The following is a 26027-nucleotide window of genomic DNA, read 5'->3' on the forward strand; positions in this document are numbered from 1 at the left end:
ATCCACAATCAGTTCTGGGGACAACGCTGCAAATTGTGAGCTTCGTTGAAACTCCACGCACAAAGCTGGTCTTCTCAACCTTCTCTGCCAGTCGCTGGACGGACCCAGCCCAGACGACAGATGTCATTTGTTCCAACGTGCTCCACAATCTGTTGGTTGCAACCTGTACCCTTAGTGGCTGCCAGAAAAGATTTTTCAACATTTTGAATGAGGCCCCCTAGCATACAAACCGAGTGCAGATGGTGTCCTTTCCTGTCACTTCCTGACGTTTCCCTAATGGGCACCATCATTTGCGGTACGTTTGAACTGCCGATAATAAATAGAATCCTACCGTTTTACGTTTGCCTCCTGCTGACACCGGACAAAATAGGTTTCCTCAGACGAGGTGAAGTGAGTCCCACTGGCTCAGTTTCAGTTTCAGTGAAACACAGAACCTCAGACTTGTTGCTTAGGGGTATCGATACAACAAAAATGGTTCAAATAACTCTGAGGAGCACTATGGGACTTAGCTACTGAGGTCGTCAGTCCTCTAGAACTTAAAACTACTTAAACCTAACTAACCTAAGGACATCACACACATCCATGCCCGAGGCAGGATTCCAACCTGCGACCGTAGCGGTCGCGCGGTTCCAGACTGTAGCGCCTAGTCGGTACAACACCATGAGTCCTCCGTGGACATGTCTACCTCGTATAGGACGCCTAGATCTACCACTGACATGCCACTCGCAGTCAAGTGGACGGGTAATGACAGATCCTGTACTTTCTGCAGAGGGGACAGGATCCATAGGAGAGGACAGTACTTGAGCTACCTCTTGTGCAGGCATCAAAGGGGACTCTCTCTGGAGCTCTTGCAAAACACCGATTCGCAGCAGCTGCCAATCGTTTGAAAGCAGTCAGGGCGATTTCCAGCTGCTTACGGATATCGACCAACTCATCCCATGTTTGGGAACAGCATTCACAGTAGGGCTGCATTTTTGCTGGTGCAGTGTATTACAAGGCAGTGGACTAATAGCTTTAAATTAGACCTGCAGATTATCTTTTATCTATAGAGCTAAAAAGTTGCTAATTCTCTATAAGAATTGAATCAGATACACAAAACGAGATTTTTACTAAGGCAACACAAAAAACTGTGGTAAAAATTACTAGTGTCCTAAAATGTTTTGATGTTCGTTATAATTGTTAGCAAACCCTAAAACAGAGTTCATTTATGATAAATGCAGATAATATACAGGGCTATTCCTCATTAAGGAAAAACTAGGTGTAACACAATATGTTAGAAAATCTGCTACAGTAACAATTCCGTGGGAGTTCCGGGATTGTCGCTTAGTAATACAGATATTTTTACATGTCAGCTTTTCAGAAAACTTTCAGAGAAAAAAGTAGCATGAAATCTAAGAGTCTCGAAATGTCCAGCAATTCGGAAAAATTACAAGCTATGTTTAACACAGAATAATTATGAGTTGCTTTTCTGAGGGCTAGCCCAAGTGCTTGGCTTGGGGTGTGATCGGCTGCGGAAAACGTTGTAGAATGGTTGTTCTCATCAATTTTTTGTCAGCAACAAACCCGAAGCGATAATTGAGTCCACAGTGGCAGCCAGAAAACCACAGGAAGTCGCGGAAGCGTGCGCGTAGAAAGGAAAGGCAGGGAGGCCCAGCGCCAAGCGGCTTGACCCAGCTCGGCAAATATCCTATTGTAATCCATCCAGTGAGGCAGCATACGATGGCATCCGGAATGAACGAGACATTCTTCGTCCGCTGTCGGCGTGCTGGTTGGCGGCGACGTGCTCTTCTGACAGAATCGAGCCGCACCCCCTGCAATCTTTCACAAATGATTTTCCAAAAAAGTAATTGGTAAAAAAATTATTTCCACGTTTCTTAAAGGTTTATATGTCAGATTGATGGTAACATGCCCAAAATTTTGCTGTCAGAGACAGCAAAGGACTTGGAAGAGCAGTTGAACGGAATGGACAGTGTCTTGAAAGGAGGATATAAGATGAACATCAACAAAAGCAAAACGAGGATAATGGAATGTAGTCGAATTAAGTCGAGTGATGCTGAGGGAATTAGATTAGGAAATGAGACACTTAAAGTAGTATAGGAGTTTTGCTATTTGGGGAGCAAAATAACTGATGATGGTCGAAGTAGAGAGGATATAAAATGTAGACTGGCAATGGCAAGGAAACCGTTTATGAAGAAGAGAAATTTCTTAACATCGAGTATAGATTTAAGTGTCAGGAAGTCGTTTCTTAAAGCATTTGTATGGAGTGTAGCCATGTATGGAAGTGAAACATGGACAATAAATAGTTTGGACAAGAAGAGAATAGAAGCTTTTGAAATGTGGTGCTACAGAAGAATGTTGAAGATTAGGTGGGTAGATCACGTAACTAATGAGGAGGTATTGAATAGGATTGGGGAGAAGAGAAGTTTGTGGCACAACTTGACTAGAAGAAGGGATCGGTTGGTAGGACATGTCCTGAGGCATCAAGGGATCACAAATTTAGCATTGGAGGGCAGTGTGGAGGGTAAAAATCGTAGAGGGAGACCAAGAGATGAATACACTAAGCAGATTCAAAAGGATGTAGGTTGCAGTAGGTACTGGGAGATGAAGGAGCTTGCACAGGATAGATTAGCATGGAGAGCTGCATCAAACCAGTCTCAGGACTGAAGACCACAACAACAACAACAATACTTGACGTGATATTCGCATCAAAGTATGACACTGCGCGTAATTCGATAAAGTTTGCAATGAAAAATATGGGTCGCTATGATTTTGCGTTCTATGCATATTATACCATATGTCGCTGTTAATAAAATTTAGCTAAGATAGTGAATTTTTTATTAGACTTGGGAGGAGGCCTCTATGTTTCTCCAATCTCGAGACAATGGAATTTATGTAGCACAATCACTTCCCATCGCACGCGCACGGGAATGAAATATTCATAACATACCTCATATCTCCTAAACCGTTCGAGATATCGGTTCGAGAATTTGGCAAGAGATAGCATGCAAAAAGGAAAGTATTTTGCTATATGGTTAACACAGGCAACTTTCTTATCTACGGCGATATGGCGGAAGGTATGGTTTTTATTTTTTCAGTCCAGTACTGCAATATTTTAATAGTTTTAGACATCTGTTGAAAAGGAAATTTGCTAGTACACTCCTGGAAATTGACATAAGAACACCGTGAATTCATTGTCCCAGGAAGGGGAAACTTTATTGACACATTCCTGGGGTCAGATACATCACATGATCACACTGACAGAACCACAGGCACATAGACACAGGCAACAGAGCATGCACAATGTCGGCACTAGTACAGTGTATATCCACCTTTCGCAGCAATGCAGGCTGCTATTCTCCCATGGAGACGATCGTAGAGATGCTGGACGTAGTCCTGTGGAACGGCTTGCCATGCCATTTCCACCTGGCGCCTCAGTTGGACCAGCGTTCGTGCTGGACGTGCAGACCGCGTGAGACGACGCTTCATCCAGTCCCAAACATGCTCAATGGGGGACAGATCCGGAGATCTTGCTGGCCAGGGTAGTTGACTTACACCTTCTAGAGCACGTTGGGTGGCACGGGATACATGCGGACGTGCATTGTCCTGTTGGAACAGCAAGTTCCCTTGCCGGTCTAGGAATGGTAGAACGATGGGTTCGATGACGGTTTGGATGTACCGTGCACTATTCAGTGTCCCCTCGACGATCACCAGTGGTGTACGGCCAGTGTAGGAGATCGCTCCCCACACCATGATGCCGGGTGTTGGCCCTGTGTGCCTCGGTCGTATGCAGTCCTGATTGTGGCGCTCACCTGCACGGCGCCAAACACGCATACGACCATCATTGGCACCAAGGCAGAAGCGACTCTCATTGCTGAAGACGACACGTCTCCATTCGTCCCTCCATTCACGCCTGTCGCGACACCACTGGAGGCGGGCTGCACGATGTTGGGGCGTGAGCGGAAGACGGCCTAACGGTGTGCGGGACCGTAGCCCAGCTTCATGGAGACGGTTGCGAATGGTCCTCGCCGATACCCCAGGAGCAACAGTGTCCCTAATTTGCTGGGAAGTGGCGGTGCGGTCCCCTACGGCACTGCGTAGGATCCTACGGTCTTGGCGTGCATCCGTGCGTCGCTGCGGTCCGGTCCCAGGTCGACGGGCACGTGCACCTTCCGCCGACCACTGGCGACAACATCGATGTACTGTGGAGACCTCACGCCCCACGTGTTGAGCAATTCGGCGGTACGTCCACCCGGCCTCCCGCATGCCCACTATACGCCCTCGCACAAAGTCCGTCAACTGCACATACAGTTCACGTCCACGCTGTCGCGGCATGCTACAAGTGTTAAAGACTGCGATGGAGCTCCGTATGCCACGGCAAACTGGCTGACACTGACGGCGGCGGTACACAAATGCTGCGCAGCTAGCGCCATTCGACGGCCAACACCGCGGTTCCTGGTGTGTCCGCTGTGCCGTGCGTGTGATCATTGCTTGTACAGCCCTCTCGCAGTGTCCGGAGCAAGTATGGTGGGTCTGACACACCGGTGTCAATGTGTTCTTTTTTCCATTTCCAGGAGTGTACAAAACTAAACTTGAAATATCTTATTTTACAGCAAACCAACGCAGTTTTTTCCATAAGCTACTGATCACCCTAGTCGCGTATTGCATTTTAATAAGGCATTGTTTCACGTCCTATCGCAATAGGTATTGCAAGGTAGGTTTGTGAAATTTATACCGTATTTTAACAAAAGAAGCAAAATGTAACCAGCCAACAATAGAAATATAGCCGTTCCTCACAACTGAAGATGTTTCTATAAATGAGAAATTGTTAACAATTCAGACAAAAACAGCCATATGTGTTGCAATTGTGGCGGAATCCTGTAACGAACCGTATTTTTAATAGTGACCGACTGGAATGGAAACTTACAAAAGGGTTTTCTCCCTATGTTTCGTATGAGAAATATGAAGATAATTCGCCACAAACGGTGTACAGTAATATAAATGCGTCGTGTCTGTTCATTCAGACATATCAGAAAGAACAGACGCCACGAAGAATTGTGAGACATTATGTGTGAATTAAAGGGGATTACTACTGTCAGCTCCAGCGGGACATTACGCGGAACCAGCGGCGATGAGTGGAAATGTGTTCCGGACTGGGATTCGAACCCTGCATCTGCTGCTAATTAGGCAGGTGCGTTAACCACAGCGCCGTTTGGGGCACCGCATCAGCGCAACTGCGCGGGCTTCCTCGACACGCCTAACGGCCGATCCACATTCCCACTGCGGGCAGGGACTGCGGATAGCTGGCGCTCACTGGATCGTCCGTGAGGCGTGTCGAGGAAGTCCGCGCAGTTGCGCTGATGCGGTGCCCCAAACGGCGCTGTGGTTAACGCACCTGCCTAATTAGCAGCAGATGCAGGGTTCGAATCCTGGTCCTGATTCCGCGTAATGTTCTGCTGCAACTGATTGCTGTGGTGCCCTTTAATTTACATATAGTGTACAGTATTTCTGTTCCTATCCTCCTATCCCGAAAAGGTGAACTTCTCTACAATAATTATATTCTAATGTGTTATAAAGACAGAAAATATATTATAAGGATAAGTTATATATATTTATAATCTATTTTAATGTTAATGAGCAGTATCAAGCAGTTCATAAAGTAATTACTATCACGTTTTTGTAATGTTGTTATCCATAGATACACAGGTACCTAATTCGTTATTTCTGATGCGACACTGCAGTTTGCTACAGAGTAAAACTGACCCAATAAAGCTCGTTCGTAAATCTGAAGCCGTGAGCACGCTAACGACTAGCAGAAACTTGCCAACTATTCGTCAAAGCCAATATCACTGCTGCATTAAAAGAAATTTCTAGTAAGAAGATTCACTCCCTCACTGTGTGTGTAGGAACGGAAATATTGTACACTATTTGCTGTGTCTTTTCATATGTAAAATCTAACTGAGGTGTAGAAAGAAAATCCTTTAGTAAGTTTCAGTCCCAGCTGTTCATTATTAAAGAGACACTGCGTTACATGTTTCCCCTGAAATTGTTACAGAACTGGTGATTTATTTTCACCTGAATTGTTAAACTTTATTAGCAAAAATGCCACTAATTACGCTTTTCCAAAAAAGAGAAGGTTAACACGTCAGACCAAAATAAATCATTTCCTTTGTTGCAATTTCAGAGTACTTTTTAACCCAGTGTCTTTTCAATAAGGAATAGGTGCTACTGAAACTTAGTAAATGATTTACATTCTGCATCTTAAACCCCCTGAGTTAGTTGTTTATTGAGGGAGGAACTGAGGACATACCAGGTCAGTAGCTTATCAAGAAGTACATCCTCGATATGAAAATAAATGTGTAATTTCTTCACTTATATTGCTACAAAAAGCCACAGCAAATCTAGTTTCAGCATTGATGGTCCTTAAAAATTACATTGTTTCTTTACTTCATGAACCGTACCAAACGACTTATTAAGATTAAAATAGAATATAAATATACATAATCTATCTTTAAATATATATAACCTATCTTTCACATATTAGAACATAATTATGGTACGGAAGTTCACCACTTCACTCTGAATGGTGATAGGAACAGTAATATTTTATACTAGTTGCTGCGATTTATTTTCATATTTCTCATATGAAGAGAAAATCCTTTTGTAAGTTTCCATTCCAGTGGTTTACTATTAAAGATACGGTTCGTTGCAGGATTCCGCCACAATTGCAGCACATTTGGCTGTTTTTGTCTGAATTGTTAACAATTTCTCATTTGAAGAAACATCTTCAGTTGTGAGGAACGGCTATATTTCTATTGTTGGCCGGTTACATTTTGCTTCTTTTGTTAAAATACGGTATAAATTGCACACACCTACCTTGCAATACCTATTGCAACAGAATCGTGAAACAGTGTGTTTTGGAATGCAGCAGGCGACTACGGTGATCAGTAGCTTATGGAAAACCTCATTGTGTCAATTTGCTGTAAAGTAAGATAAGAAATTTTTACGTTTAGTTTTATACTAACAAATTTCCTTTTTAACAGTTGTCTAAAACTCTCAAAATATTACAGTATTGGACTGAAAAGAAAAGAACCATACCTTCCGCTTTATATCGCCGTAGATAAGAAAGTTGCCAGTGTTAACCATATAGCAAAATATTCTCCTCTTTGCATGCTACCTCTTGCCAAAATCTTGCATCGATATCTCGAACGGTATAGGAGATATGAGGTATGTTATGAATATTTCATTTCCGTACGCGTGCGATGGGAAGTAATCGTGCTACATAAGTTCCGTTGTCTCGAGAATGGAGACAGATAGAGACCTCCTCCCAAGTCTAAAGAAAAAAAGGAAAAAAAAATTCACTATCTTAGCTAAATTTTATTAGCAGCAACATATGGTATAATATGCACAGAATGCAAAATCATAGCGACCTATATTTTTCATTGCAAACTTTTTCGAATTTCGCGCAGTGTCATATTTTGATGCAAATATCACAAGTATTATATTCTCGAAATTTTGGGCATGTTACCATGAATCTGAAATATAAAGCCGTAAGTAACGTGAAAATCAATTTTTTTACGGATCAGTTAATGAAAAATTGTATGAGGAAGACTACAGAGCTAACGTTCTACCTGTAATGGAACTGCTGCCCCTTGACTAACAAGTTAACCAGCGTTCTCTGTGTGCATCCGCAGGAGAATGTAACTGCGTGGCGATTCGGCACGCAGGCTACCTACCGGCTTTCTTTGCGTTCTCACACGTAGGTAGGACGGGAAGAGAAACACCGTCCACTACGTGAAGCACAACACTGGACCCATTTCCGAAAACATATCGATGCGATGGAAAAAACAAGGATGCGCAAAGTTTGCATAAGGCACAAAGTACGAAGCGAAACGACGTGGGCATGCAAGGAGTGTGAAGTGGCGTTACATCTACCACATTCCTTTCAAAACTATCGCCCGACGCCGGGCGACTAATTTTTGGAGTTGTGTGTATTTTTCTACTAGAAATTCGTTGAAGGGAAGCATTTCTTCTTGTACTTACATTTTTTGTTGGCAATATTTACGTTCTTCATACCAGAACCCCAAGTAGACTATAATTTCTGCTAAAGTATTATTTACGCGTAAACTATATATTTATATTTTGGAATGCTGTTCGAAATACAAATACAGGCTGTTCCACCCAAACTTTTCATCGTCAATATCTCTGTAACCACAACAGATACTGACTTAACAGCTTTCACAGGTATGAACGTGCGGCAGGGGCTCACGAAAGTAAATATTATGAGACATTCTAAACCGAGTGCAAAAATTGGTTTCAACGCAAACTTATGTTTTTTTTAAAAAAAAAAACGACATCCCATATTATTCCATAATAACATGAAAAATCACAATAATAAAGGCGTAGGTCGCATCGCAACGCTTCAATTACATCACGAGAAATCGGAACGCGAAGTTGACCTGAAATCAACGAAACGCGCCACCATTGCACTTTCTGCGATGCAGGCGTGACCCGGCCGAGCTGGCCGTTGTGGCCTAGCGGTTCTAGGCGTTTCAGTCCAGAACCGTGCTGCTGCTGCAGTCGCAGGTTCAAATCCTGCCTCGGGCATGGATGTGTGTGTTGTCCTTAGGTTAGTTAGGTGTAAGTAGTTCTAAGTCTAGAGGACTGATGACCTCAGATGTTAAGTCCCATAGTACTCAGAGCCTTTTGAACCATTTTTAGACCCGCACGTTGTCGTAATCGCGACTTGGTTGACTTACGTGTTCTTACTTTCACTGTTTTAACGAGGGCCGAAAGTAATAATAGGGATTCCTGCCACAAAAATTGATATGTACATAACGGTGGCCCTCATGTAAGTGGTATTTATCGAAGTACAGCCTACGGAACGGTACTGGCTGGTGTACGCCGCCCCGTTACACCGTCCAGGTCAACCCTTCACCTCTGAAGTTGTGTACAGAAACGGGCCGCAATCGGCGCTATGTGGGAAACGGCTCGCTACGAAGCAGGTTGTTCTGAGTGGAAGTACGTACAGATACATGGCCTCCGTGTGCTGTACACTGTAATTGGTGTCACTTGTAACCTTGATATTAATTTACCTGTCCGCCGTTGTAGGCGTTCGACACGGTAGTCGGGTCTAGTGCAGCAGGGGATACAACCCGTCGGCTTTGAACAATGACGTCATTCCTTAGTCATAGATCTTAATGTCTTCACTTCGAGGCATAGATAATAAAGCAGTTCTGTGTTCGAATAAGCTTTTGCTGTTATGTTTCAATTTCGTTTTTTTTACTGATTGCTTAATAAAGTAGGATCAGTTTATTCTATCTCGTGAGATTTTTTTTTAAAAGCCAAAATACACTTATCAGCTACTGAAGGCAGCTACAAGACTAGAAGAATCGCTTCTCGGCTTTTGACAAGATATTGCTTAATAAAGTAGGATCAGTTTATTCTATCTCGTGAAATTTTTTTTTTAAAAAAGCCAAAAAACACTTATTAGCTACTGAAGGGAGCTACAACACTAAGAAGAATCGCTTCTCGGTTTTTGACAAGATATTGCTTAATAAAGTAGGATCAGTTTATTCTATCTCGTGAGATATTTTTTTAAAAAAGCCAAAAAAACACTATTGCTTAATAAAGTAGGATCAGTTTATTCTATCTCGTGAGATTTTTTTTTAAAAAGCCAAAAAACACTTCTTAGGTACTGAAGGGAGCTGCTTAATAAAGTAGGATCAGTTTATTCTATCTCGTGAGATTTTTTTTTAAAGCCAAAAAACACTTATTACGTACTGAAGGGAGCTGCTTTATAAAGTAGGATCAGTTTATTCTATCTCGTGAGATCTTTTTTTTTAAGTCAAAAAACACTTATTACGTACTGAAGGGAGCTAGAACATTAAGAACAATCGCTTCTCGGCTTTTGACAAGATATTGCTTAATAAAGTAGGATCAGTTTATTCTATCTCGTGAAATTTTTTTTAAAAAAAGTCAAAAAACACTTATGCTTTTGACAAGATCAATGTTTATCTCTCTCGCATTCCTTTGTTTCTCAACATTCTCCTCAGCTTTTTCATCTCTGTAATACATGCTCTCTGGCGACTTGTGACGTCATTGTTCAAAGCCGACGGGTTGTATCCCCTGCTGCACTAGTCCCCGTTAATGAGGAATTGATTGACAGGATATTACTATACGGAGAATGTCACGTGTGGCACAGGTGTATGCCGAGCGGTAACCGCTGCATGCACTGCAACAACACCACGAACACTTTGACAGCCGTGAGTGGGTCCGTGATGGAGCGCGCACAGCGGTGTTGCCAAGAAAATGGCAATTTCTTCTAACATATGTTGCAGCGTTTCGACTGTAAGACATGTGATTGCAAACCGACGAACATTTTGTGGATTACGGAGAAGACTTATGGTTTTTTTGTTGTTGATACTACTGTACGTTTATGTATGAGTTGCACCATTTGCAACGCTTAAATAGTGTCGCAGTCATTCAAGCTGTTCAGTTACACGTCCTGAAAGTGTATTGTACAATTGTGTTACTTATGTCCACCTACGTACAAATAGCTTGTATCACTCTGTGCGACCTTTGACAGCCATTAATTTTACTTACTCTGGCCGGTGGTTATCGGTATTTTGTTACCATTATGGCCATTATAGTACTGTAGTACTGTTAAAAAGTTCAATAAAGCACGTACGAGTAAACCATGTCCTTGTTTCCACTGTGGATGACTGGACAACCGTATGTTTCCCAGGTCACGTACTAACAGTGTACAGAGCAATACGTAAGTACATCGTTTGTCGCATCGTAACACGTAAATCGCATCGCCACTACAACGTGCGGGTCACGCTTGCTTCGCGGGAAGTGCAACAGCGGCGCGTTTTATTCATTTCACGCGTCAACTTCGCGTTCCAATTCTCGTCATGTAATTGACGTATTGCGATGCAACAAACGCCATTATTATTGTGATTTCTCATGTTACTGATTGCGTATGAAATACCATGGGGCGTGGATTTAAAAATATACACTACTAGCCATTAAAATTACTACACCACGAAGACGACGTGCTACAGCCGCGAAATTTAACCGACAGGAAGAAGATGCTGTGATATGCAAATGATTAGCTTTTCAGAGCATTCACACAAGGTTGGCGCCGGGGACGACACCTACAACATGCTGACTTGAGGAAAGTTTCCAACCCATTTCTCATACACAAACAGAAGTTGACCGGCGTTGCCTGGTGAAAAATTGTTGTGATGCCTCGTGTAAGGAGGAGAAATGCGTACCATCACGTTTCCGACTTTGATAAAGGTCGGATTGTAGCCTATCGCGATTGCGGTTTATCGTATCGCGACATTGCTACTTGCGTTGGTCGAGATCCAATGACTGTTTGCAGAATATGGAATCGGTGGGTTCATGAGGGTAATACGGAACGCCGTGCTGGATCCAAGTGGCCTCGTATCACTAGCAGTCGAGATGACAGGCACCTTACACGCATGGCTGTAACGGATCGTGCAGCCACGTCTCGATCCCTCAGTCAACACACGGGGACGTTTGCAAGACACCAACCATCTGCACGAACAGTTCGACGACATTTGCAGCAGCATGGACTATCAGCTCGGAGACCATGGCTGCGGCTACCCTTGACGCTGCATCACAGACAGGAGCGCTTGCAATGGTGTACTCAACGACGAACCTGTGAGCACGAACGGCAAAACGTCATTTTTCTCAGATGAATCCAGGTTCCGTTTACAGCATCATGATGGTCGCATCCGTGTTTGGCGACATCGCGTTGAACGCACATTGGAAGCGTGTATTCGTCATCGCCATACTGGCCTATCACCCGGCGTGATGGTATGGAGTGCCATTGGTTACACGTATCGGTCACCTCTTGTTCGCGTTGACGGCACTTTGAACAGTGGACGTTACATTTCCGATGTGTTCCGACCCGTGGCTTTACCCTTCATCCGATCCCTGCGAAACCCTACATTTCAGCAGGATAATGAACGACCGCATGTTGCAGGTCCTGTACGGGATTTTCTGGATACAGAAAATGCTTGTCCGCTGCCCTGGCCAGCACATTCTCCAGATCTCTCACCAATTGAAAACGTCTGATCAATTGTGGCCGAGCAACTGGCTCGTCACAATACGCCAGTCACTACTCTTGATGACCTGTGGTATCGTGTTGAAGCTGCATGGGCAGCTGTACCTGTACACGCCTTCCAAGCTCTGTTTGACTCAATGCCCAGGCGTATCAAGGCCGTTATTGCGGCCAGAGGTGGGTGTTCTGGGTGCTGATTTCTCAGGATCTATGCACCTAAAGTGCGTGAAAATGTAATCACATGTCAGTTCTAGTATAATGTATTTGTCCAATGAATACCCGTTTATGATCTGCATTTCTTCTTCATGTAGCAATTTTAATGGCGAGTAGTGTAGTTTAGAATGTCTCACAGTATTTACTTTCGTGAACCACTGCCGTACATTCATACCTGTGAAAGCCGTTGTCTGTTGTGGTACCAGAGATATTGGCAGTGAAAATTTTAGGTAGAACATTCTATATAAAAGTAACAAGAATCAAAGTAGTGTTAAGTTCCACAAGAACAGTAGGACGTGAAATAACGTGTGGCTATATAACAGCTAACCACACGTCGGCTTTAATGGCGGTTTTCTCGCGCATCACGCTGGACCGTTTCTCACGTGTCATCTTCAATCGTTTGGGACCAATTTCGTCGAACTGAATGGTTGGGGATGAGGTACTGTATGAAACGTTAAAATTGGGGCGGGGGAGGTCATTGCAACTTATATTTGTGGAAAAGGGAGGGGAAGCGGTAGCAAACGGTGACCCCAGAATCGAACCCTGGATCCTCCCGAGCCTGTCATACACGGCTGATGGTCTCGACGCTGTCCCACTCGGTGCCGTCTCCTCCCGCCTGACAGCAGCTGGCGGGCCAGAGAAGGGATGGTGACAGGTGCGGCCAGCAGGCCGGCAGCCAAAATAAACACGAGCCATCGACCGGCCCGGCGCGGCCGCTCCATTAGCCGCTGGTGTGACATTTAAAACGGCCGTGGCGCGGCTGCCGACCTTTGACCCAGAAGGCCGCACCCCGGCAGCTCGCCTTTAAGCTCGGCTCATTGAAGTTCTGAGGGGGGCCCGCATCGGGACGCCCAGGAGGCTCGGCCTGCGCTCTCGTGAAGGCCAACGTCGCAGACGCAATAGCCTCTAATAAACTGGAGGGCAGGATTAAAATTACTTAGGCTGCCAGCAAAAATATACTTACATTACGGCGTCGTGCACTTTTATGTCACAGTACGTTTACAGGATGTTTCCAGTGACTATCTTCAATCCCAGGTCTAGGGTTCTGGAAGGTCTATAAATAGCTTTCTGCAGCTGCAATAAGAACTTAACTGGACGTTGCCGATCCATGTTTAGATGTGTGGATAACTGGAGCCACAGGATGAAACCGGATATAAAAAGTGGTTTCGTCTGGAATACAGCCTTGTACGGAAGTGAAACGTGAACAACAAACAGTTCAGACAAGGCGGCGATAGAAATCGTGTTACATAAGAATACTGATGATTACATCGACAGGTCGAATAACTGATGAAGTGGTGCTGGACCGAATGGGGGAAAAAAGACATATATGGCACAACCTCATAGAAGGGGTCGGTTTGCAGGACACATCCTGAGATATCAAGGAATCGTGAATTTGATAAGGACGTAAGTGTCGGGGAGGGGGGGGGGGCGATAATTGTAGAAGGAAACTTAAGTCTCGAAGAAGAGAAGGAATATTATGGTTTAATGTCTTGTCGACATCCCTGTCATTAGAGACGGAGCATAAGCTCGTAATAAAGGGTGGGAATGGGAATCGGCCGTGTCCATTCGAATGAACCATCGCTGCATTTGCCTGGCTCGAATACAGTAAATATGTTCAATTGGATGTAGGCTGCAGCAGGTACGCAGAGATGAAGAGACTTACACAGGATAGACCAGCGTAGAGAGCTGTATCTAGCAGTCTTCGGACTGAATACGACAACAATAACAACAACGAAAAGCCCAGGTGCTCTAATAATTTGTCCTTTGAATCCCTCTTTTACCACTGCCGAATCACCTCAGTGGCACGTGCATTGTCTTGATGAAAAATGGCATTGCAGAAAACAAGGTAGGAAGATTGGGATTCAAAGTGACATACGAGGTAAAGAAGGGAGATTAGGACGAAATCATCAATGAACTAGGTCTCGTCCTTTTCAAAAGAACGATCTAGACATTTTTCTCTACGCAGGAAAGAAGATTAGGGTTTAACATCCCGTCAACGAAGAGGTCATTGGAGCACAGGCTCAAGGGGTACGTTCGATTTCCTTCTCAATTCGATGATGATGTCACTAATCATCATCATCATCATCATCGAATTGGGAAGGAAATCGAACGTACCCCTTCAAAGCAATCATCCTGGCATTTGCCATGGGTGATGGAGCAAAATCGTGGGAAACCAAAATCCCGATTACTTCACGTGGAATTGAACTAGCATCCTCCCGAATACGGATGCAGTGTTTTACCAATGCGCCACCGCGCACGTTATCTACGCCACTAAACGGCTGGAACGTTTATACGGTCATGTGATTCCAGTTGTATGTTGCCTGTCTAATGATTTCCAGGGGGAACAAAAATTTGATTTTCAGCATTTGACATAATTATTGACCAAATTTAAAAATTTGAAATGTGTTATAATCCAGTCATTATAGTCTACGTTAAAGATTTAGCACAGTAACAACTTTAAGAGATTTAACAGTAGAAACTCTGTACACGTCTAGAGAGAGCGTAACGCAGGGCCTGAAAATAACCCGAACTATATTCATACAGTATTTGAGAATGAGAACACTTAGAGACTTTCAACAAATTTACACATAATTTCAAATATTTTCGAAAGTTATTTTCCCTGGCACCCACACAAAATAAAAAAAGGAAAAAAAGTTTAACACTTATTACATTCTTGCTGTTCATTAGCCTATACGTAAATAATCTGAAACTAAGAAAACACACATACGTAGCATTTTCCGTCTTGAATCATAAAGGTTTTGTAAGCTTAACGTCAAATATTTAACACATTAATTCATCTTTAAAGTAATCAGACTTCTGAAACTGCTTTATACATAGGAGTTCTATTTTTCAAAGTATCGGTGGTGGTGGTCGAGGGGGTTACTTGTTTGCCTTAAGCGATTATCTAAATGAGAATGGTTAGACTGTGATTTGAACACAATCCTCGTCTCATTTTTTTCATCAAATTGGGCCAGAAGATTTGCGAAATGGAGGAGAGAGCGTCACGTACATGATATGTGACTTTGGGGTGGCAATCATCAAAACAAAGGAGAATCTTTTCACGAAGCTTTAATCACCAACTTTCTTCTCCGAAAGCGAAAATATTTTACAGACGCCCAGCTACGCAGAGAGAAATGACCATCGTAATAAAATATGAGGAATCAGAGCTCATATGGAGAGATCTGAGTGTTCACTTTTCCCGCACGCTGTCCGGGAGTAGAGCAATGTTTCATGAAACATCTGTCAGACACTTTAAATTACATTGTAGTCATGTAGATGTGGAATTCCAAAAATGTTCAAAAAAGGCATTGTGAATTCCTTGCTCTTCCTACATAACACTAACCTTCCTTTACGGCAAAAGAAGTAGATATAGCCTTTATGTTACAATTGCAGCAGCTGCTTGAAAATTACGTCGGCCTCTTTCGCCAATCCACTAGGCAAGGCCCCCATACACTGCAGCAGTGCCTCGTACAGCACTCTCGTGTGTGGTTTCCTTACTTCTCTGACTGCAGTTTACATTCTTGCGTGAAGTGGCGTGTCTTCCACTCATCCGCAACATGAAAAGCGGTGCACAAAACCTAATTTATTCTCTTGATTAACATCCAGAGGCTGCCGAGAAGTTTCTTTTAACATTTCCCTCTACCAGGATTCAACGAGTAGGGAAACTATCTTGCACAGAGCTCTCTCATAGTTAACCCATCGAGCTATTCTTCTCATATGCCTATGGTGTCGCCTATTTCAAACACATTAAATCACCAATTTCCCAGTATTGTTTGAGGAATATTTCAATTTTTCATCTTTAAGCGCAATTTTAAGGATTTTCTCGTGTGGCTAATCTTAAAGAGAAGGAAACACTCGTTACAAGCATTTCATTCTTAACTACTGGAAACTAAAGGCCTGTCATCTCATTAACTTTCATCAACTTCGTAATCATTTCCGTTGGGAACAAATCGTCCAAGTCAAAGGATTTTGCGACGGTACAATATTACAGCACGTCCACCTGAACAGAACATATACGAGTACTACGTGATTACTTTAAAAAGATATATTAGGCAAACTATTCGTTACATCAAGATAATACATAGCTTTCTAGTAACATCACTGTTATAGGACGACTTTTAATCTTGCTGTCGAAGAGTCATCCTGAGTGTTCTGAAATCCCATTTGACCTGTGACTTGAAGTATTACTACATTTGCAATCAAGTAAGTAAATGTGGTAACAATATCGGCTGCTAACTGCTCTCGTGATAGAGTTAGAAGGTAAGGACCATCAAATGAAGAGACATCGGATGTGTGCTATTAGGCGACCAAGTACAATGCGTCTTATTCGTTGCTTAGAACTGGGCATGTCACAAAAATAGTCAGATGGTAACAAATGTTATAAGTGAGAGTCTAAACAAGTTTCTGACGCTCTTTCATCTTCAGCATACACGAAAACAGTAGAGTAAAACGTATTACGTATTGGTCACCGTAAAATCTAAAAGATAGCTTCACAGGTGTGAATTTCTAGTCATAGTGTTACTCAGGATCTACGATAAGCGCTTGAAACAAGAGATGCGTGTTCGGAAATATTTGACAACGCTGTATAACAGATCAAGAGTATCCGAAACCTTAGCTACTATAATGTCTTAAGGCAAGACACTGTTATTCACAACTCTAAAAAGTTAATAATTTACTGTATTTTAGCTTGCAATGATTATGCTATAGACAAAGAAATAGTAATTTAGGGCATTTCGAAAAGCTGAAGAATCACATGTGGTGAAAGGAGATGTTGACTCTATATGTGGTTCGTTGTTTGTGGCCTGGGATTGGTAACAGTTTTCAGCAATTACATAGCCACTGTCTTCCGTCCTTGAAGATGCAGTGAACATGTTATGAACACAATGCGAAAAGCCTCCGCTGCAGCAGTTCTAAAAGACCCGGGAACATCGAAGTATTCAGTACTCTATACCGCTTACTTTTTCACGGAAGTCCTTGCACGGAATCCCACTGAAGCGATTGGGACATTTTCTTGTATTTCCAGCGTAAAAGAACCCGAGTAGCAGTTTAGTTATGGGAACAACGCATAAGAAAAATCAAAGACTTTCCATTGGATTTATTGACCTAAAGGATATCGGTAAACGAGATGTATAAGTATAGACAACAAATGATTATAATTCAAGAAAAACTGGATGATTTATTAAAGAGAATTACCTTCACAAACTGAGTAAGCCTATAACATGCTGCAACACCTCTGACTCTTATGCAAGCAGTTATTCGGCTTGGCATTGATTGATAGAGTTGTCGGATGTCCTCCTGAGTAATATCGTGCTACGTTCTGTCCAATTGGCGCGTTAGATCGTCGAAATCTCGAACAGGTTGGAGGTTCCTGCCCATGATGGTCCAAACGTTCCCAACTGGGGAGAGATCCGGCGACCTTGCTGGCCTAGGTAGCGTTTGGCAAGCACGAAGCCAAGCAGTAGAAACTCTATCCGTGTGCGGGCGGGCATTATCTTGTTGAAATCGAAGCCCAGTACGGCTTGCTAAGAAGGGCAAATAAACGGGGAGTATAATTTCGTCGATGTACCGCTGTATACTAAGAGGATGGCGCTGACGAGAACCAAATGGATCCTGCTATGCAATGAAATTACACCCCAGGCCGTCACTCCTGGTTGTCGCACTATACGGCGGGCGACAGCTAGGCTGGTACGCCGCCCGCGTCCGCTGTGCCTACAGACACGTTTTCGTTGTCCACTGGGGCTCAGTTCGAAGCGGGATTCAACAATGAAGACAGTTCTATTCCAGTCAAGGAGATTCCAGACCGAAGACGTGTCTGGAAAAGCCTCGGACAGTGGTGGACCACCAACCTGACTGCTGCCCGCCGTACGGTCCGACAACGAGGAGTGCAGTTTCATAGCAGGACACATCAAATCACCACGTCCAGTCTCAAAGGTAACTTACGTTCACGATCATTACATCTTGTATTTAAAGCAAATCTGATTTGCATCCTCATAGTGGAGCGATTAGCGCTAGTCTTAAGCGACTGGCGCGAAATTTGAATAGACATCATAAAACTTTCGTTTATGTCGCACAATTCCTTCTTTGTGTTACGATATTTTGTTTATGTCGCACAACTTCTTCTTGGTGTTGCAATTTTTCCTCCGTCACTGTACACCGGCTTAGACGTTGCGCGTAGCTTCTACTCTGGAATGAAGAGGTTACTACAGGAAAAGAAATATTGTCGGTAGACATCAAACCAACCAGGAGACAACAGGACGCCGCTCCTCCGCCTCCCACTCCCGTTCCACCTCATCACCACACGCTTTCACATAAGAGAGACAAACAAAAGAACGTCGAGTATAATTTGAGCACAGTCAGCTGTCTGCAGGCGTGAAGCGCGCACGGGCCAAGTGACGCAGACGCGGATTGCGCCAGACGCCGATCGGGATTTGCGTCTTTCCGTTCCCCTCTGTTCGGCTGGCTCCAGGATGCGCGAATCGTGGGCGCCCGATGCGAGTGAACGCCAGCAGCTGTCGAGCATTCCCGGGAATAAACACGCGGCGCCGATCGAAATAGCATCCTGCCGCTTCCAACGCAGATCTTGCAGAGGGCCAACGACGAACTCAAGCTTGATCGACGTTTGACCATCGCACATCCTGTAGAGAGGACATAGTAATAGGCATTCCTGGCGTAGAGAGGCAATTGAAAGAGCCAGGTCCGGATGGGATCACGATTCGGTTTTACAAATCGGCATTGTATCCTTCCTTAGCTTGCATTTATCGCGAATATCTCGACTAACGCAAAGTCTAAAGCGACTGGAAGAAACCGCAGGTGACTCAGACCAGCAAAATTACAGACAAATATCCTCGATGTCGGTTTGCTGCAGAATTCTTGAACATATTCTCAGCCTGAATATACCAAATCTTCTTGAGGTGGGGAAGCTTACGTTCACGAGTCAGCACGGTTTTAGAAAGCATCGTTCGTGCGACACTCAGCTTGCCGTTTTCTCACATGGTATAGTGCGAACTATGCGTGGAGGACAATGGGCAGATTCCATATTCCAAGACTTCGGAAAAGTGTTTGACACAGTGCTCTACTTCAGACGGTAATGAAGATACGACCACACGGAACAGGTTCCCAAATATGTGAATGGCTCGAAGATTTCTTACGTAGTAGAACCCAGTAAGTTGGTCTCGACAGCGACTATTGATAAGAGACAGGGGTATCGGCAGGAGCGCGCTACGGAAGCGTGATAGGACCGCTGCTATTCTTTACTTTTTAACAATTTATTTACATATGTAGCGGCAGCTATTTGTGAAATGTATAAATTTTCGCTGAAATTACTAATCAAGTTTCTTTAATTACTTTAATTTCTTTGAAGCGATTAATTTTTTTTTTTTTCAAAACTGTACCTCATGCTGGTCTCCTTGATGCTACAATCTATTAATTCCCCACTATTCGTTTGGCTATGAAAACAGGAATAAAGATTTACCTAAAAAGTTTCTTAATTACCTTTGTAATTTTGAACCCCGTGAACACTTTTCTGCAAAACTCAGACCTCACGCTGGTCAGTATGATATCCCATTTGTCCATTTCCCATTCTTCGTTTGGCAATTAATATTCGGGCAAAAATGTTCCCTCGACTCACTAATTAAGTTTGCTTAATTACTCTGGTTACTTTAAGGCAAATAAACTCGTCTTGCAAATCTAGACTTCACGCTAGTCCAGTCTGATATAACCCCTCTCTTACTTTGGCTATGAAAATGTGGACATAAACCCGCTGTGTAATTTATAGAGAGTCATGTTCTCGTTAGACTCAACATATTTGGGCAACAAAGCCATTCCACAGGAGGCAGAACAAAAGACACGATATGCGTCATTTTGGGGTTCGTCAACTGAAGTTTTCCATAAATTATGACTAGGGTTTCTGAAATCATTAAACGAAGCGTGGCAACTGCGAAGGCTCCTGTGGAAATAAATGCAATGAGCAGATCTAGAGAGAGGAGGATAATATTTAATACAGAAGTCAAATGTTATCAGAGTGGCCAGGCTGGTCACATTCGGTGCAGCTGTAGTAAACTTCAGTGTGAGAAGTGTTAAGTGGTTGGACAATTGGAGCGGGAATGTCCACTGGAGTTTTTACGTGTGGAGTGTAGAGGGATACAGGGTGGAATTCGCTCTACAGTGTTAAACAGAAGCGGGAACCTTAAGGCCACTGTGTGACGTTCCCAGTTAATGTAAGCACAGGAGACCTGGGTGCAGAATCAATGATGGATTATTGTATAACCGGTTTTGTGAGAGGAAAAGTATTTTACTGTCTACTGGATATGAGGTCGCAGGTAGCCGTGGGAAGTCAAGATGTACTTGGAGTAAGAAATTTGGCCCTTGCCGACTGAGTGGTGTAGATGCGGGTAAAGTTCACCCACTCAGTTCGGCTTTGGTGAGCTTCTGAGTGTGAGGGAAATACTTTCGGGCTTGTGTGTAAATACTTCTTCGAGTTCTCAGCAGCTGCGATGTCACACTTGGACTGGATTTTCTGAGTAAACATCACCTTAAAAAAATTGAATGGCCGTAGTGGAGCTGGACCTAACATTGCCGGGAATACCGAACTGCCATAATATTTATCCCTGGTGCAAGAGGAATTTCAGACCGCGTGCACCGTCCCTTAGAATTGTATCGTGGGAGAAAAATACTGTAAGGTACAGAGAAAGTAGTCAGTGTAGACATAGTATCTGATTTCCCCCTCAGAATTTTGAGTGTAGCAGAACTGTGCATCATAGTGTATTATTTGTGCAAGACGCTGATGAAAGCTGAGTAGTACCTATCAGCATGAATAATTTTTGTTTGGTGGAAGTAGAACTATCATGAGGTGCACTGATACCTAACCTAGCTGCACTGGATGATGGAGAGTTGGACAGAGAATTAGGTATAGAGTATTCTAATCCAGAATAGTCTTCCACTTTAGCTGCACTGCACGAGAAAGTTTCACATTTCCAGGGAAAAAATAGGGAGAAAATGGAAAAACTGTGAGAATAATACATGAAATTGTCTAATCCTCCTCGACCACTGCTAGGAACTTCGATAAGGCAGGATAGGATTTTCGTTGGGAATTAACTGGTAGGGTGAGACAAAACATATCAAGATCCACATCACCTCCAATCGGTGACGAGAGAGTTTATAAATCAGCAGCTATGTGACGGGATTATAAAAGGCAGTTCCAGCCTTTGGGTTGTAATTTTACCCCAGAAATACAAGGATCGGACAAGGCAAATCAGTTTTGTTGTGCTGTTTAAATTAGCACACAGTAACAGATGCAACCCAGTGCCGAATATCATGAAACGTTAGGTAATATCGGGCAAAGCGTTTTCCAACGACATCCAATAGCACCTAATATGGTTATGGGATGCGTTCAATCGGTTACGAGCAGCACAACTAACATATCGTTTAGAAAAATGCCAATTCGTCTTAGTTCATTATTTAGGCCAGGTGTGAACAGGTACTGGCTCATACAAGCCGTGTGGGAATTTCCTTCTCCTAAATACAGAATAGGTGCCACAGTCCTTGTGTCGATATTTGTAGAAGTAGTGAAACATTTCACAGAACTCGTGGAGAAAGAGGTAAATTTTCACTGGATGCTGGATTGCAAAGTAGCTTCTGTGTGCCTGAAGGACTTACTGATCACTAGTGCTGTCATGCCCTTTTCCAGTTACCAGAGGCAGTTTATATTGTCATGCAGTATTAGCAATCGTGCCTTAGAGCGTTCATTAAGTAAAGAAGGCGAGCACATGATTGCCTATACATCCAGGCAACTGAATAAGGCAGAGTAAAATTACTACACCATGGAAAAAGAGATGCTCCGTCTGATTAATGATATCACATATTTCTATTGTTATTTGTACGGCAGACACTTCAACATGGTAATGAAACACGTAGCATTAATATGGCTTATGGGTCATAGGGATCAGACTAACCCCATGACCCAATAGGCTGTGTCTGCACTCATACGGAGGGGGTGTCTCTGATGGATAGACGAGGACAAATCCAGACTCATTAGGCTTGGTAGCAGCTGATTGGTTTCGCTCTGGGTGTGATTTGCAAAATTCAAAAGAGGAAGGCATTTTCCACCCATTGCCTCATAGGGTGAAAATACTATACTCTGATTCATCTTCAAGATGTAAACCGCTACAACAATAACAGCAGTGTGTCCCTGCCATTATGGTGACTGTTACCATAGTAACATCATTTTACTTACAGTCTTTTAAACTTATTGTGTTCTTCCATTAGCTTGCGGATTCAATGCACCTATCAATAACATCCAGATTTGTAGGAATAAGCGTAATTGCTTCATTAGTTTGGACATAATATTAGTGCCCTGATCAGTTAGCATGGTTTCCGATGTCTCAAACTTCAATATCCAATGGTTAATCATTGCCTGAGCTACTGTCTCTGTTGGTTGGTTTCGTATGGCGATCATACCTATATAGTGTGAGAACCGATCAGTGATGGTTCATATGTACCAATTCCTCGCTGGTGTTTGAGCGATGGGCAATATACATACCAATCATCTGAAATGTTTGGCTGGCTTTCGGTAACCTCTGCAATCGTAGTTTGCTCTTTGAGCATAGGGTACACACTTCTCTACATATTGCTCCACGTCCTGCTTGAGTATCCGCCACCGATATTCTCTGCGAAACTTCTTTCGTAATTTGTTAACATCTACGCCGTGCCAAGACAGAATCGTGAGTCTGCCTTAACACTTCACCAAGTGAACTTGCTAGTACGCCTATACATTGTCCATGCTTGGTTTGTTTATACAATACCCTGACGTCAACACAGAACTGCGTTTGCGTTGCGAACTGCTGACAGTGTAGATCAGCGCCTTTTGCCTTTCACCATTTGTCTGCAGGAACGCCAGCACGTGTTGCTATATGCAACTTTCGACTGAGACCATTGCCATTAACTAGAGTTTTCTTGGGGCGATGTATAACTTCAAATTAACTAAGCCATTACCACTTGTAGGTGGTCCGTCCATTGAATGTGAACGCCTTGGTGCCTTGAGAGGAGCAGGCTATGTTCCAATACAGGGTTTCACACTCTCCATTCGCAATGAATAACACAATTTCAGCTTTCCATTGTACAACAGTGTACAATAACACTTACACAATAGACACAAAGCACTCATTGCTAAGAAAAGGTTTCAGTGTGCAGGAAAGATGAATTTGTTTCCAATTTGGCAACTGAACTACTCATCGGGGACTTCCACTCAATAAATCCAGTCAATCCTCTATTTGCTCTCTGACGACCAATAGCAGCTTCCTTTCACAAACTGCACAGGTTTCAGAAGAAACATCTCTCTACCGTCTCCGTGTTCTGTGATCCACGTAATGGGTCATTAAAACAGTACATTCCTCAGAGTCTTCTGTTTCTCACGTGATAGCGATTTTACGTCAATTTGGCAATAATGGCAATTAAGATGGTGAAGCTGGATATGCGGACATTTCTAGCGGAGAAAATTCGCAAGGAGAATAAAATTAAGTTATTGTGCACAGCTGAGTATTTTATTTTTGCCAAACGAACATTGTTTGTTGATGATGATGAGAGAAAGCAGTAAAAGAGTGAAAGGGCGAAACCGACATAGCCCTCAATATTCGATTATACCAAGAGGGCTGGCGATTTAAACATCTCTGTTGGAGGAACATGTCACCTTCAACCGTATCACATGGTCTTATTTCACGAGACACTGCGGATGTATTTGGAATTTAATCCAGGACTCTGGCGTAATGTCTGGTGATCGGGAACCTTGGGCTACCTCCTCTCTTTCCTTTATGGGCCAAATACTGGCGATGAAAATCTTGGCTCGTGCGACGGTTCCAAAGCACGTCTCGTTGATTGCCAGACTGCTTGCCTGCAGGGGGATCCCCATGTTTTCGTGTGATAGCTCCAGTGCTGAAACTTCCTGTCATATTAAAACTGTGTGGCGGACCAGGACTGGAACTCAGACCATTGCTTTTCGCGGGCAAATACTCTACTAACATAGCTGCCCAAGCATGACTCACGACCCGTTCTCACAGCTTTGCTTCCACCAGTACCTCATAACCTACCTTCCATAATTCACAGAAGTTCTCCCAGGAAAAAATCTGCTGCGGATACATGGCTTAGCTACAGACATGAGTGTTTCACACTGCAGCGGAGTTTGTGCTGATACGAAACTTCTGCGGATTAAAACTGGGTACTGGACCGGGACTCGAACTAGGCACCTCTACCGATTGAGCTACCGAGGTGCACAAGTCAAATGTCTCGAGTTCGAGTCTCGATCCAGAACACAGTTTTCATTTGCCAGAAAGTTTGACATCAGCTCACACTCCGCTACAGAGTGAAAATTCATTCTAGCTCCAGTGTTATATTTCCCTGGTAGGGTTTCCTGAGTGCTACCTGCACTTGGCCAATCAAGAGTCTGGTTGGACTTTTTATGTCAAAGGCTGGAAGACGGGGAATCACCGCAAGCGCGACCACGCTCTAGGCAGGAAAATAACCTTAAGATGTCTTTTTGTAACCGCATACACTGAGGTGACAAAATTCAGGGGATATCTCCTAATATTGTGTCGGATCTTTTTTCCCTGCGTGGCATGGACTCAACAAGTCGTTAGAAGTCACCTGCAGAAATATTGAGCCGCGGTGCCTCTGCAGCCGTCCACAATTTCGCAAAATTGTTCAATGGGATTGTGCAAATCATTTGCTTGAATTGTCCAGAATGTTCTTCAAATCAATCGCGAACAATTGTTGCCCGGTGGTCTGGGAGCATGAAACCCATGAATGGCTGTAAATCGTCTCCAAGTGGCCGAAAATAACGATTTCCAGTCAATGATCGGTTTAGTTTGACAAGAGGACCCTGTTCATTCCACGTAAATACCACCTGCTCTGTTATGGAGCCACCAACAGCTTGCACGGTGCCATGTTGACAACTTGGGTCCATGACTTCGTGGGGTCTGCGCTGTACTCTTAGAAAATGAAATCGGGACTCATCTGACCCGGTCACGGTTTTACAGTCGTCTACGGTCAAGCGATATGAGCACAAACCCAGGACAGGCACTGCAAGCAATGTAGTGCTTTTAGCAAAGGCACTCATGTCGGCCGTTTGCTGCCATAACCCACTAACGCCAAATTCCACCGCACTGTTCTAACGGATACGTTCGTCTTACGTCCAACATTATTTTCTGCTGTCATTTCGCGCTTTTGTTGCTTCTCTGTTAGCACTGACAGCACTGACAACTCTACGCAAACTCCGCTGCTACCGGTTGTTGAGTGAAGGCCGTCTGCCACTACGTTGTCCGTGGTGAGAGGTAATGTCTGAAATTTTGTATTCGCGACACACACTTGCCACTGTGGACATCGGAATATTGAATGTCGTAACGATTTCTGACATGAAATGTCCCCTGCATCTAGCTCCAAGTACCATTTCGCGTGCAAGGTCTGTTAATTCCCATCATGCGGCCATAATCACGTCGGAAGCCTTTTCACGTGAATCACCTGAGTACAATTAATAGGTATGCCAATGCACTGCCCTTTTATACCTCGCGTAATCAATGCTACCGCCATCTGCGTATGTGCATATCACTGACCAATGACTTTTAATCATCTTGGTGTATGTGTCTCAAGATTGGAACATTATTACTTTAATTATTGCTGCAGTATATTCCTTATATACTGAGAAAAATCCCTGTTATTCGGACAAATATGTACGCTC

General features: G+C 43.5%; 1 protein-coding gene across 1 annotated transcript in view; it reads right to left on the bottom strand.

Moving 5' to 3' along the window:
• LOC124775510 (E3 ubiquitin-protein ligase lubel) overlaps nucleotides 1–26027 on the bottom strand; it is a 488311-nt gene that overhangs the window by 273464 nt on the left and 188820 nt on the right. The window lies entirely within an intron of this gene.

Source organism: Schistocerca piceifrons, chromosome 2 (genome assembly GCF_021461385.2).
Source record: "Schistocerca piceifrons isolate TAMUIC-IGC-003096 chromosome 2, iqSchPice1.1, whole genome shotgun sequence".
Classification (NCBI taxonomy): domain Eukaryota; kingdom Metazoa; phylum Arthropoda; class Insecta; order Orthoptera; family Acrididae; genus Schistocerca; species Schistocerca piceifrons.